General features: G+C 38.6%; 1 protein-coding gene across 24 annotated transcripts in view; it reads left to right on the forward strand.

The window, feature by feature from the left end:
* The first annotated feature begins 261 nt into the window (after nucleotides 1–261).
* The window catches only part of MAP2 (microtubule associated protein 2), a 297900-nt gene continuing 284090 nt past the window's right edge, over nucleotides 262–14071 (forward strand). For 8 of the 24 annotated variants that reach the window (XM_027565962.1, XM_027565968.1, XM_027566013.1 and 5 more), the window contains exon 1: nucleotides 280–535. The gene's annotated coding sequence lies outside the window, so the exon portion shown is untranslated. Of the gene's footprint in view, nucleotides 536–14071 lie in introns of all 24 variants that reach the window. The other 16 variants (XM_027565943.1, XM_027565958.1, XM_027565956.1 and 13 more) reach the window with 7 other exon arrangements.

The raw sequence follows: 14071 nt of genomic DNA on the forward strand, positions 1-14071 counted from the left end.
GGCGGAGAGGGCAGGGATTCTTTAAAGGGGGCCCCCACAGTCCCAAGCCCGAAGTGGCTGGGGTTTGGCCTGCGCTCTGAGGCTGCCACCCTCGCGGTCCCCGCCGGACGGCGGGCCGACAGCTGCGGAAGGCGGGGCGGCCGCGCTCCCCTCCAGTACACTGTGGCCGTGCCCGCGCCAGCCCCGCCTCCGCCACCGCCCGGGCCGCCGTTCAGGCGGGGCTTGTGGGGGGCGAGGGGCGGGGCCTGCGGAGGGCGGGGTGGCCGCGGGGAGCCGGCGGCCAGGGCGGCGCTCAGACTGGGCCGGGAGCTCCGGCTGCGCGGGCTCTCGGCGGCCGCGGCGACAGCATCCTCCACCGCCTCCTCTCTTTCTTTTCTTCCCCTCCGCTTCTTTCTTTTCTTTCTCCTTCTCCTCCTTATTTTCCTGCCCTGTCCCACCCCCACCCACCCCCCTGCTCCTTCTCCAGAGGACCTTAGGTCCTCAAGTCCCTGAGCGGTGGCAGCGGCGACTGCGGGTGCATCGTTTCCGCGCCCAGGTAAGAGAGCCGTTCCCCACCTCTGATTCAGTATAAACGTGCCTCTCCCTTCTCCTGCCTCGCCCACCGCGTGGAGGGAGGAGAAGGAGCCCAGGGAAGGAACGGGGATGGGAAGGGATTTGTCTCATCCCGTGTCCTGGGAGCAGGCACAGGTTGGTGGAGCTGTCTCCCACCTGGCGGCAGCTTCAGGCCCAGCCTCTCTAGGTGTAGCTCCTACGCAGCAGGGGACCAGGGCTGTACCTGGGCTCTGGATTTGGAGAAGGGTGTGTGACCTTGGTAGGTACCACTTTGAAGCGCCCGGAAACTTACATCGGGTTAGGATACTTGTCTTTAAAGCTAATATTACCTGAGCTGGGGAAAGCTAGAGAATGAATTATACTGGGCTAAAAGAGAATTTCGAAGTAGAGGTTTTTTGTTTAGGTTTTCTTTTGTTTTTGGTCCATCGAACTGCAGAGAACTGCACACTGACGGATGAGTAAGTTAAAGAAACCTTGTCAATTCGAAATCATTTTCCCTGTAATTGTCCCAGACACTGCTGGAAGAGAAAGATTGACGAATGTTTATAGTTTTAGGAAAATGAAAAATTAATGTCTGGTCTCGATGGAGGGCGGGATACGAAAAAATGAGTCTGGATGAGCTTGAACGTCTAAGAGATGGGAGTGGGAGGCAGCATCTACAGTCCACCAGTTCTTTTCTTTTTCTTCTTAAAAGGCGTTTTGGGGGCTGCAGTGTTGGGTGTCTTCCTTCCCCAACTTTGTCTCTTGTTTAAGGATGAAAATTTAAAGAAAGAGTGTTTGATAGGAGCCGGGAGTGGGGATGTGTGTTTGGGTGTGTGTAGGGAGGAGGGGATAGTAAAATGGATGGGGTCAGAAAAAAACATCCTTGAAAACTGGAAATGGATGTTATACTGCCTGGCATCAGGGTTTGGGGATTTTGTCAGAAAATTAAAAAGCTTTCATTAGCTACAAGCCCGTTTGTAACAGTTGCTGGGTGCCATCAGCTGGAAGCCCTTAGCATAATGATTCCAGGACATAGACCCTTTATTACTGACTCAGTGTGAAGGGTTTTTGTTTAAAAGCATGCACAGGTGTATGGTGGTACACACCACAAACACACACACATAAACACATTCGCACGTATAATATATACCTAATTTTGCAAAAGAGAGTAGTACTTAAAAGACAAGTCTTAAAATATTTTTCCTTGAAGGTTTGGGGATTATGGTGTGAATCAAATTTGTACTGCAGAACAAATAAATATATGTTGTTGGGTGGTATATAAGTTTGGATGTGAAGCAAAGGGATTAATGAATATCGGTAAGGTATTAAATGTCAAAAATATGATTTATTTTGAAATGATTGGTCTGGGAGAGAAAATGACTGCTAACTGAAATTGAGGTTTGTAGCCGCAGTGAGGCGATGGAGAACAAAGCCTTTTATGTGAGCCATGTTATGCAAAATGCCCCATGCTTGAGCGGCAGGTACCAGCCCAGTATAACGCATGGCTCTGTAACCCTGTCATTTCACTGTGGGCAATTATAATTTTTTTGGCAATGAAAATAGATTAAATAAATAAAAGCTCTTTAAAATGCCCAAGAGGAAGATTATAGCCTTTCACTTGAATGTGACACAAAACACCCATTTAGCTGGTCAATTGCTATGTATTTTGGTAGAAATCTTTATGACTCTGTAAAAATATCATGGGCGTTTCAATCACCCCCTCTTCATGCACAGAAACATTTCCTTCCCAAGAAAAGATGAAATGCATTTTTCTCTTTTCAATAAAAAGTATTGTTATGTGTGTATATTTTAAGGTTGATTTCCTGATAAATTTATCTGATTATCATAGTTTTATATCTGGAATCCACAATTTGCATTGAGCAGAGCTATTGTGCCATTAGGATCAGTGGTACGTGCTGTTTGCCTGTACTTTATTTAATTTCAATTTTTAGTATTTCATGATATGCTACAGTATTATTTAATTTCCTAAAGGTTTTTTTCCCCATAAGCAGAAAATTGCTTAACATACATCTGTAGATCTGAGCAATTAAAATTTGAGCTTCTTTTAAAAAAATTTTTTATACATGAATGTCCATTTTCTCTGTTTTTCTCCTTTTCCCTCACCTCTATCAAATAACCTGTTTATTGTGACTCTATCTATGCTCCTTTAAGCTTCTAGTTCTGTCTAGATTGTCAAGCGCAGAGCCAGCTTTCTCAGGAATTTCGAATTTAGGATTTGTTCATTCTCTGTAGCAACTCTCCTAGGATGACGTGTTTACAGCACCTTCTCAGGGAGGAGAAGGAGAAAGAATGTGCTGACAGAGCCTGACCCAGTGAAACTGGCACAGCCATTACCTCATCCTAGTAGCTACTTCAAACTCATTGAGAGAGCAAGCACCCTCTCAGTGGAAACCAAACACCAGCAGCACACCCTCGTAAGGCAGAAGCCTTTCGCTTCCCACAGCAGCCTCTACTCTGTTGCTCTGCTAAGGTTAAAGGGATATTTCCTCTTTTACATATTTCTTTTCAAGGATCTTGAACTTGGTCATAAATATGCTGCCAGAAATGAAACTTGGCACAGCATCCCCTAAACCTGAAAGAATAATTTCATTCCTTTACCACTTTTGGCTTAAAATCAATTTGCAGATTTTCTAAACACATCAGAAGGGAAAAGGAAGAAGAATGCTTATTGGCGTATATTTGCATGTTTTCTTATGATACACATTTTTTGGTAAAATTTTACTAGCATCTAGATAGCAGACTGGATTGCTATGCTTTTGAAAAATGGGGTTGTGCTCTTGGACTTTAAAATGCAATAGTTATAACATTTGCTTAGATGCACATGACCGTATGTACATCCTTAAAATATTCATTGATGTCCCCATAAGATTGAGCATATGAAACCAACTTGGAGATTTTAGTATTCAAGTTGATCGCTTTGGTTAATGAATTCCTTTCAATGCTTAATTTCCTCTTGACAGATTAAGATAAAGAATCTAAAATAACAGTTACAGTGGATAATAACACTACCCCCAGAACAATGTCATATTCCTTAATCCTAAAAGCAGTCATTTAGGTAAGTTATTAGTAATGCATTAGTGAATGTTACTAAAGATAATATTCTGAAACAATTATAAACTCTTATGTCTCTGGTATATCAGGTAAAGATGCTATTAAGCTCTTTGAGTCATGTCTGATTCTCTCTGATATGTCTGTTCTTTTGTACTTCAGTTCTTTCTACGCCTTTCTTAATTTGATCTACTCAATCTAAACCTTCTTAAGTGTGAGCAGTATTTTGATCATTTCACTGATTTTTTTTCGTCTCCTTTCATTCTGTTCTTTGTAATCTCCTGTTTGAATGTTAGTCTTCTCCAGGCATTTTGTCTTCAATGCTGTTACTCTTATTACAAACAGCCTTTACTCTTCATTTAGGAGAGCATTTATTCCAACTTATTTATTTGTTTATTTTGTTAGTTCATTTCAGTTGCTCAGTCGTATCTGATTCTTTGAGAGCCCGTGGACCGCAGCACACCAGGCTTCCCTGTCTATCACCAACTCCTGGAGCTTGCTCAGACTCATGTCCATTGAGTCGGTGATGCTATCCAACCATCTCATCTTCTGTTGTCCCCTTCTCCTCCTGTCTTCAATCATTCCCAGCAACAGGATCTTTTCCAGTGAATCAGTTCTTCGAGTCATACGGCCAAAGTATTGGAGTTTCAGCCTCAGCATCAGTTATGTATTTTGTTATGTGTCTATTATATTTCTACTGGATGCAGAATATCTTCCTGGGGCCTAAGTGTAGAGACACAAAAAGTACTACAGGGCTCCTGGCTTTAAGAAATCTTCAAATCAAGTTAGAGGGATTTGTTTCTTTTGTAATGGGGAATAACTAAAAAAAATAACATTTAAATGGGCAGTTATTGTATTTCAGATATGGGACACAAGGAGCTGCACATGGGGACAGTATTGTCCCAAACCTCAAAGACAACTGTTTGTGTATCAGTATGTGAATGTCCTAATGTAGACCCTGTATACCTAACCTCCTTTTCTCATATATGTATTCTCTCTCTATAATTATATATAGAAGGAGAAGGAAATGGTAACCTGCTTCAGTATTCTTGCCTGGGAAATCCAATGGACAGAGAATCCTGGAGGGCTACAATCCACTGGGTTGCAAGAGTCAGACCTGACTTACCCACTAAACAACAACATATACAGTTGTATAAATGTTTGTATATATATAAACTGGGGCTTCCCTGGTGGCTCAGTGTTAAAAGAATCCGCCTGCCCAATGCAGAAGACACAGGATCGATCCCTGGGTCGGGAAGATCCCCTGGAGAAGGAAATGGCAACCCATTCCAGTATTCTTGCCTGGAGAATTCCATGGACAGAGGAGCCTGTTATGTTAATAGGCATTTTAGAGAAAATAATTAAGCTCCTAAGATCACACAGCTGGACTTCTTTCTTGCTTTCTTTTTTTTCTTCCTTTCCTCTTTACCCATTTTCCTTCCTTCCTTCCTTCTTTTCTTCCTTTGCTCTTTGCTTTCAATTTGTATTGGCCAAAAAACAAAACACCAATTTTTAGAAAATAGAACCTGCCATTTTTTATTGTAATGTATTTTCCATTATATCTATATTTCTCATTTAACATACAGTTTTATGCCAACTTCTTCTCAGGGCTTCATCACTGTCTCGGTCCTTCCTTTGATCTTGACTTATATATACTCTGGCCTTGAACAAACTTTTCCTTGTATACCAGCCTTTGATCCTGCTTCCTTTCTCTGGAAAGCGTTTCTGAATCAGGAAGAAAAGTTACTGCCTTGCGTCTTCCCATTATTTGTACCCAAGCTGACCCAGATTCCCTTATCTTATAGACAGTTGCTTATCCCAGCTGTGTTCCTACCAGCCTTCTTCAAATGACTTGAAAAAGGTAAAAGTGGTGTAGCCGTACAACCTACTGCTTTCAAATGAAAATTTTGATTAGCTAACTGTATTTTGTTATTTTATTCACCTGACATCAAGTAAAATGGAAACTGACTAGTAAAGTCATCTGGGCTTTCCTGGTGTCTCAGAATTTGCCTGCCAGTACATGAGATGTAGATTTGATCCCTGAATCAAGAAGAACCCCAGGAGGAGGAAATGGTAACCCACTCCAGTATTCTTGCCTGAGAGATCCCATGGACGGAGGAGCCTGGTGTGCTACGGTCCATGGGTCGCAAAGAGTCAGACACAACTTAGCGATAGAGCATGCACACACAGTAAAGTCATTATCTGTCAGGCAGTCCACTGTCTTCATTTTATGCTAGCTAACTATATTGATGTTCCCTTAAGTTGAACTGAATTAATTTAATTTTAAATAAAATATCCCTAGTTACATTGCTGTGTACAGTGTTATCGTTAGCCATCTTGAATCCATCTCTCAGTGATCATAAAATATAGTGCTTGAATGTCCATTAGTATATTTCATTGCTTAACTATCTAGTTCTCCTATATTTAAAGCAAACTTGTAAGTAAATATACAAACTTGTAAGTAAATATACAAACTTGCTCATTTAGTTTGAGATAGAATATTCATACTGATACGAACCTTTTATATTGCATTAAAGTATTAATGGGTTTATTGTTGCCCATGTTGTATTGTTTTAACAGTTGCAACAACACTGTATTATCTTGCTAATGGACAACAGTGAAATTATATAATAAAATGGTATGAGAAAATGTTTCCTAGTTTTATTGACTAGGAAGCATCACAATTAAATAATTCTCAGCTTTGAAATTGTATTACTTTATTTGGGTATTGTGCCTCTCAAAGTTGTAATTTAGTCTTTCCTTTCAACTGTGTTTTTGAACAAAACAGTATTTTAAACAATAAGCTGCCTGTTTTTCTGGCGTTTATGAGACCACATTCCTTTGGCCCACTTTGAAAACAAAGAACCAAAAAAAAATTTTTAGGATCAGTAGTGCATTCTTTTTATGTTAGTGTCATCTAGTATAGCTAGGAAAAGATCTGATTCTGTAATTTACTACACATACTTATTGTATCATTTGAATGAAGATTGCAATCTGTTGCATACAAGTCTTTGCTATATGGAGTCATAATACCTGTAACAACCTATTAGTCCACGAAATTTGTTCACTTTGTGTTTTCCAAAGTGCTATCATAGTGATATTTGTTTGTGTATGTAATAATCACAGAATTGTTGTTGTTCAGTTACTAAGTCATGTCCAACTCTTTGCAACCATGGACTACAGCATGCCAGGCTTCCCTGTCCTTCACTATCTCCTGGAGTTTGCTCAAACTCATGTCCACTGAGTTGGTGATGCCATCCAACCATCCCATCCTCTGTCGCCCCCTTCTCCTTCTGCTCTCAATCTTTCCTAGCATCAGGGTCTTTTCCAATGAGTTGGCTGTTCTCATCAGGTAGCCAAAGTATTGGAGCTTCAGCTTCAGCATCAGTCCTTCCAATGACTATTTAGGACTGTTTTCCTTTAGGACTGACTGATTTGATCTCCTTGCAAACCCAGGGGCTCTCAAGAGTCTTCTCCAGCAGCACAGTTTGAAAGCATTAGCCTTCTTTATGGTCCAAATTTGACATTTGTATATGACTACTGGAAAAACCATAGCTTTGACTATATGGACCTCTGTCATGAAAGTGATATCTCTGCTTTTTAATACACTGTCTAGCTTTGTCATAGCTTTCCTTCCAAGGAGCAAGTGTCTTTTAATTTAATGGCTATAGTCACCATCTGCAGTGATTTTTGGAGCCCAAGAAAATAAACTCTGTCACTGCTTCCACTTTTTCCCCCTCTGTTTGCCATGAGCTGATGGGATTGGATGCCTAATCTTATTTTTTGAATGTTGAGTTTAAACCAGATTTTTCACTGTCCTCTTTTCACCCTCATTAAGAAACTCTTTAGTTTGTTTTCTGCCATTGGAGTGGTATCATCTGCATGTCTGATATTTCTCTGGGAAATCTTGATTCATCCAGCCTGGCATTTCACATGAAGCACTTTGTATATTGTCACCCTGCTTATTTAACTTATACCCAGAATACATCATGAGAAACGCTGGGCTGGAAGAAGCACAAGCTGGAATCAAGATTACAGGGAGAAATATCAATAACCTCAGATATACAGATGATACCACCCTTATGGCAGAAAGTGAAGAACTAAAGAGCCTCTTGATGAAAGAGGAGAGTGAAAAAGTTGGCTTAAAGCTTAACATTCAGAAAACTAAGATCATGGCATCTGGTCCCATCACTTTATGGCAAATAGATGGGGAAACAGTGGCTGACTTTATTTTTCTGGGCTCCAAAATCACTGCAGATGGTGATTACAGCCATGAAATTAAAAGAGGCTTACTCCTTGGAAGGAAAGTTGTGACCAACCTAGACAGCATATTACAAAGCAGAGACATTACTTTGTCAACAAAGGTATGTCTAGTCAAGGCTATGGTTTTTCCAGTAGTCATGTATGGATGTGAGAGTTGGACTATAAAAAAAGCTGAACGCAGAAGAATTGATGCTTTTGAACTGTGGTGTTGGAGAAGACTCTTGAGAGTCCCTTGGACTGCAAGGAGATCCAACCAGTCCATCCTAAAGGAGATCAGTCCTGGGTGTTCATTGGAAGGACTGATGTTGAAGCTGAAACTCCAATATTTTGACCACCTGATGCAAAGAGCTAACTCATTTGAAAAGACCCTGATGTTGGGAAAGATTGAAGGCAGGAGGAGAAGGGAACGACAGAGGATGAGATGGTTGGATGGCATGACCAACTCAATGGACATGAGTTTGGGTGGACTCCAGGAGTTGGTGATGGACAGGGAGGCCTGGCATGCTGCAGTTCATGGGGTTGCAAAGAGTCGGATACAACTGAGCGACTGAACTGACTGACTGACTGAGTCTGCATAGAAGTTAAATAAGCAAACAATATATAGCCTTGATGTACTCCTTTCCCAATTTAGAACCAGTTCATTGTCCCAGGTCCAGTTCTAACTGTTGCTTCTTGACCTGCATACAGTTTCTCAGGAGACAGGTAAGGTGGTCTGGTATTCCCATCTCTTTAAGAATTTTCCACAGTTTGTTGTGTCCACACAGTCAAAGGCTTTCAAGTAATCAATGAAGCAGAAGTAAATGTTTTTCTGGGATTCTCTTGCTTTTTCTATGATCCAAAGGATGTTTGCAATTTGATCTCTGGTTCCTCTGCCTTTTCTAAATCCAGCTTGTACATTTGGAAGTTCTCGGTTCATGTACTGCTGTTAGCCTTGTATTAGTATTTATATATACCATTTTTTCTTAATGAGATAAATTGTTATACAGTTGATTTATAAAAAATTGAAAATTATACTTTGATGTTCACATGAGAATATTGATTTTAAATACACTTTTATAGGAAAAACAATGCTATATGTTTTCATTCATAAAATCAAATTAACCAATTTCAAATAATTACTATATTTTTCTGTTTTGAGAGATATGATCCAAATTCCATTGTCCATTATTGAATTGAAATGATAAAGCTGAATCTGGTGCTCAATATCAAAGCATCTCCATGTTGATCAAGTGTCCTAAATTGAAATACTAGTCACTTAAATTTATCTTTTAGGAAGTGCATATGACATTGCTATTGCATGTAAAATGCAGATTTTCTTCTTTTTAAAGAGGAGAAACCAGTATTGATGAAACTTTAGAAATTTTACTTCTGAGAAAGCACCAAGCATCCTACTGGAAGCTATGTCTCTTATGAAACCACGAAGTGGGTATGATGTAGGGTTTATTTAAATGGGTTTGGCCATTGCATCTCAAACTAAAGCTTGCCTCATTCATGATTGTATGATGTAAACTATTATAGACTACTAATTGGTCTTTGGTGAAATTGACATTTTGTGGATTTTTTAAAAGTGCTTATCACTTTTAGACTCAGTCATAAGTTCCATGATTACGGTGTGGTTTTACTTTATTTTGAGTAGAACCATATTAAATGAAGGTGGTCCATATCAAAATTGTAAGTTATTAAACTTTATACAATCTAGGACAGTCTCACTGCCCCATTTCAGCCCTTTCTGAGAGACCTCCATCAGGTTTTGGGAGAAGAATCCTAATTTTTCTATTAAAAAATTGATATTGATTTCTATTAAAAAACTGATATTGAGCAAACCTATTTTTAATGAAATCCTTTCCTTTTGCTTAATATGTTTATAGTCTATATACAGAGTGACTTTTTGTAACTCTATTAATTAGTGTCTTAGAAGGATTCTGTGCTTGTACAAATGGAAACATAAAGTGTATTTTTCTGTGCCTCTGCCCTGTGGCAGAAGGGACATCAGTTCTTAAGACTTGCGAAGTACGTATAAGTTAGGAGCAAATGGTGTGAACCTCTGATGTGCGTGTAAGGAAACTGGGACAGGGAGTGGTTAAATGACTTTCCTGAGATTCTGAGTGGTGGAACCAGGCCTAAAATTGTTATTCAGGTCAGACTCAGCTCTTGGTAAGGAGTTGCCCATGAAGAACCATCTCACTCTGACTCTTCTTCCAATTTAGTTTATATTCCTGTTCTCTGACCTAAGGGTGGGGTGATCTGCCTGTCATACCTCCCCTACTTTGTGACTCAACTGTGACTTTCACATGAATATAAAAGAAGGAGAGACTCAGCATTTTAAGGCCCTTCCAATGAGCTCCGTGCCAGCTCCACTACTGAACGTGGTGAGACTAAACCTGGTCCAGGAAACACTGACCAGGCTGCTGCTCCAGGTTCATTCCTGTGGTTTGGATCTCTTAGGACAGACATTTAAACTCTCTGGGGATGTGTGCCCAGCTTTTCTCTGAACTTGAACTATCCATACTGATGCCTCCAGATTGACTGAGTTTGTGTTTAAACTTGACTCTGTGTACAGAGAAATCCAACAAAAATAGCCAGGTGGAAGCTTCTTTTTGACCTATAGCACTATGAAATTTTCTCAGAAATAGCTTTCCTTTTGTGTCTCCCCAGCTTTAACATTTTTAGCTAAAAGGAAGTGAGCTAGAAAGGCTGTGGCCTCTATGTCTGTGTCTGTTTCCCTCTTAACTTTCCTACTCTTGTATGTTTTGCTCTTTCTCTGCCTCTAGTGCTCCATGCCTCTTGTTTCTTTGCCTCATCCAAGGAGACAGAAAATTAAGTAAGAATTAGGTATTTCCATCATTACTGTGTTCAGTAGAGCTTCACCTGTACCCACACTGCTTAGGCATCATAAGAGTCTTAAGTTGACAAATATTTGAAAAGCATGATGGGCAAATTGGAGGAAAGAAATTGAGCAGAAACCATGCTTAAATATTTAAAGAGAAATATATTCCTAGTCAGTGAAAACTGAAACTATACCACTATTTAGGGAGTGAAGGAATTCTAATGTCCTCTTTCTGTTAGAGAATGTTATATAGTATGTCCTAATTCTCTAAATGGACATATTTAATCATTAATCAAAATTGGAGTTACTGTTTTATCATTGAATGGATGGAACAAAATTCCTTAAAACGTTTTCCATGACCATTTGAGATAGAATGGGCTGTGCATATTAGCTTCTCCTGAATATCTTTATTTTGAGCCATAATCTAGAAAAAAAACCATCTTATTTGCACATAAGTAATCCATACCTAAACCCACTCCAGTTTTCTTGCCTGGAGAGTCCCAGGGATGGGGGAGCCTGATGGGCTGCCATCTGTGGGGCTGCACAGAGTCGGACACGACTGAAGCGACTTAGCAGCAGCAGCAATCCATACCTATGAAAGCAAATCTTTTGAAATAAGATATTCTGTCCTCTTCTTCTTAGATGTGATTTACTGAATTTGACCAGTCTGAAAATCCAAATGATCCATAAAGAGTTAAAATAATATCATAGTAAATGATGTTCTTGGGAATAATTCATTTTTAACTTTTGTATTATGAATAATCTATACATGCTATTTTACAGGCAACACATATTTGTAAACTTCCTCATGCAAAATTAGCGTGTGTAACAGGGATATTATTAATCACTTCACTTGAAAAATTATAGCTTATTATTTTTTAAAATTGCCAAACTCTCTGAAATGTAAAAAATTCTTGTACAGATATTCCTTTATATGAAAAGAAATTTAGTGTTTATCTTGAAGATTTTTTTAGTTCTAAATAGGAGAAAATTTATTAAAAAAATTTCAGAGTCATCAAATTTTAACATTTTTAAACACTACAGGGCAAATAGATATTCTCTTTTTCTTCCATTTAAAATATCAGTCTAGTGTGCCCAACGTATTTCAAATATCATGGTTCATAAATCATTTATTTAACAAATGGTTGTTGGATCCCGAACATGCAGCAGGAACTTTTCTGAATATTCAGGATATTGGAACAAACCATACAGATCCCTGCCTTCATGGAGCCTATATTCTAATAGTGGGAGACAGAAATTAACTTGTAAACAAATAAATGATTAAGCATTTCAGACATAAAAAATTATTGGAAGAAGTGGAAAACAAAAACATATGATAGAGCTTGTCTCGGATGGGATGGGCTGCTCTTGGAGACATGAATAATGAAAAGTAGCCAAGCAAACGAATATTTGGGGAAAAAGTTTTTAGGCAGAGGGAACAGAAAAAGCAACGGCATTAAGAGCAGGAAGAAACCTGGCATATTTGAGAAACAAATACAAAGCCAGTGGCAGCAGAGTCTCATGGCCATGGTAGAGGGTAACGGGACAGGAAATCAGAGCAGAAGGCAGATTTCAGGCCTTGTGGGTTCTCTTGACCATGATAAAGGGTTTGACTTTTATTTAACTGACAGTGCATTCTAATTTTTAAGGTAGTAGAAGCAATTCTTTTTGAGACTCTCATAAGAGTTTTCAGAGATTAATTATGTCTTCTAAATCCCTGTAGATATATCTGTAACATTCATTGATATCTTAAATAACAAGAGAAAAATAATTTAGAAAATTAGAAATCAATGGTAGAGACAAGATTAGACTTCAGTTGATATAGTCTAATAAAATGGTCTAAACATAGGTATCCTAAACTGTGTCATTTTCTTGAGATACTGGAGTATTACCTATATAATTAATTTTAACCCTTGCAGCCATTTTGGGTCTGAAATTAAGTTTTTTTTTTTTTTTTTAAATCTAAACAGAAAATTACAAATCCATGTTTGAGAAAAGTAGTCACAAAAATCATTGCAGTTTCAATATGAGTGTGTTCTTTGACTATTTCCCCATAGCAGCTTTGGTGATAAACAAATCAGATACCAAGCAACAACCAATATGGTATCAGAATTTATAAATGAATTAAATAACCTAATTACACATATTTTGCTTCTTACAGGTAATGGCCTAAATGCCCTGAAATTCAGTAAGTGAACTAATCCAATTTCGTGATGATCTTGAATCATCTTTGAGATTAGTGTGCCTCTTCATGTATATATTGCTTATGTGAAAATACTTAAATGTGCTTTTCAAATATTTGTAGACCAAGTGTAATGCTCTACTGAACTTAACATTAAATACAGTGTGCCAGACTTTTGATTGATTATACTTTGGCATATTTCAGGGCTGTTTACTTTTTTCCTAGACATTTTTCTCAATAGAAGACAAAGCTATTAAATTTTTTGTTCTTTCATGTAATATTATTTATAGGACATTTTCAAAAATCACATAATTTAGGAGAAAGTATTTTTATTTTGCAAAAAAAAATTGAATTATTGTTGTTGTTCTTCAAGCTTCTTTTCTTGATTTCCATTTTGTTTTGTTTCTAGGGTTAATTAATTGTGTAATGTAAATTGCTTTAACATGGAGCAGTTAGCTGGAATGATATTTCTATCTCCCAGACTAGCAGTTCCTCAAGTTAAATATTAAATATATTAATAACAAACCAACATATAATTCAAATATATATTAAGCTTTAAATAGTGTTCTTGGAATCTTATTTAAGCATAATGATAGTGAAGTCGCTTGGTTGTGTCCGACTCTTTTCCACCCCATGGACTGTAGCCAACCAAGCTCCTCCGTCCATGGGATTTTCCAGGCAAGAATACTGGAGTGGGTTGCCATTTCCTTCTCCAGGGGATCTTCCCAACCCAGGGATCGAACCCTGGTCTCCCTCATTGTAGGCAGATGCTTTACTGGTCTTTTAATATTGAGATGTCACTAAATATCAAATATAAACTGTTACTTCAAAAAACTAGTGAAAGGCTTTAATAAAAACAAGAAAGTGATTAATTTTCTTCTATATGTACAACCATGCTTATGCTGTGGAATGTACAGTATACAACATGTTCTCCTCTAGTTTGGACTGTAAAATATACAGCGTGTTGTTTTTCTCTAGTTTCCACTCACTAGAGACATAAGACATAAAACTAATATCAAAAAGAATATAATGCACTCTAAGATAAATGATAAAGAACAGTGTGTCTCGTAAGTGCTATGCAAATTTAGAGGAGAGAAATAGACCACCATGTGCAGAAGCTAAAGATTTTATGTGGGAAGTGACGGTGCAGCGTGGGGCTGCGTATGTGGCTGGGTTTAGAAAACACCCAGGTAGGA

This window comes from Bos indicus x Bos taurus, chromosome 2 (assembly GCF_003369695.1).
Source record: "Bos indicus x Bos taurus breed Angus x Brahman F1 hybrid chromosome 2, Bos_hybrid_MaternalHap_v2.0, whole genome shotgun sequence".
Lineage (NCBI taxonomy): Eukaryota > Metazoa > Chordata > Mammalia > Artiodactyla > Bovidae > Bos > Bos indicus x Bos taurus.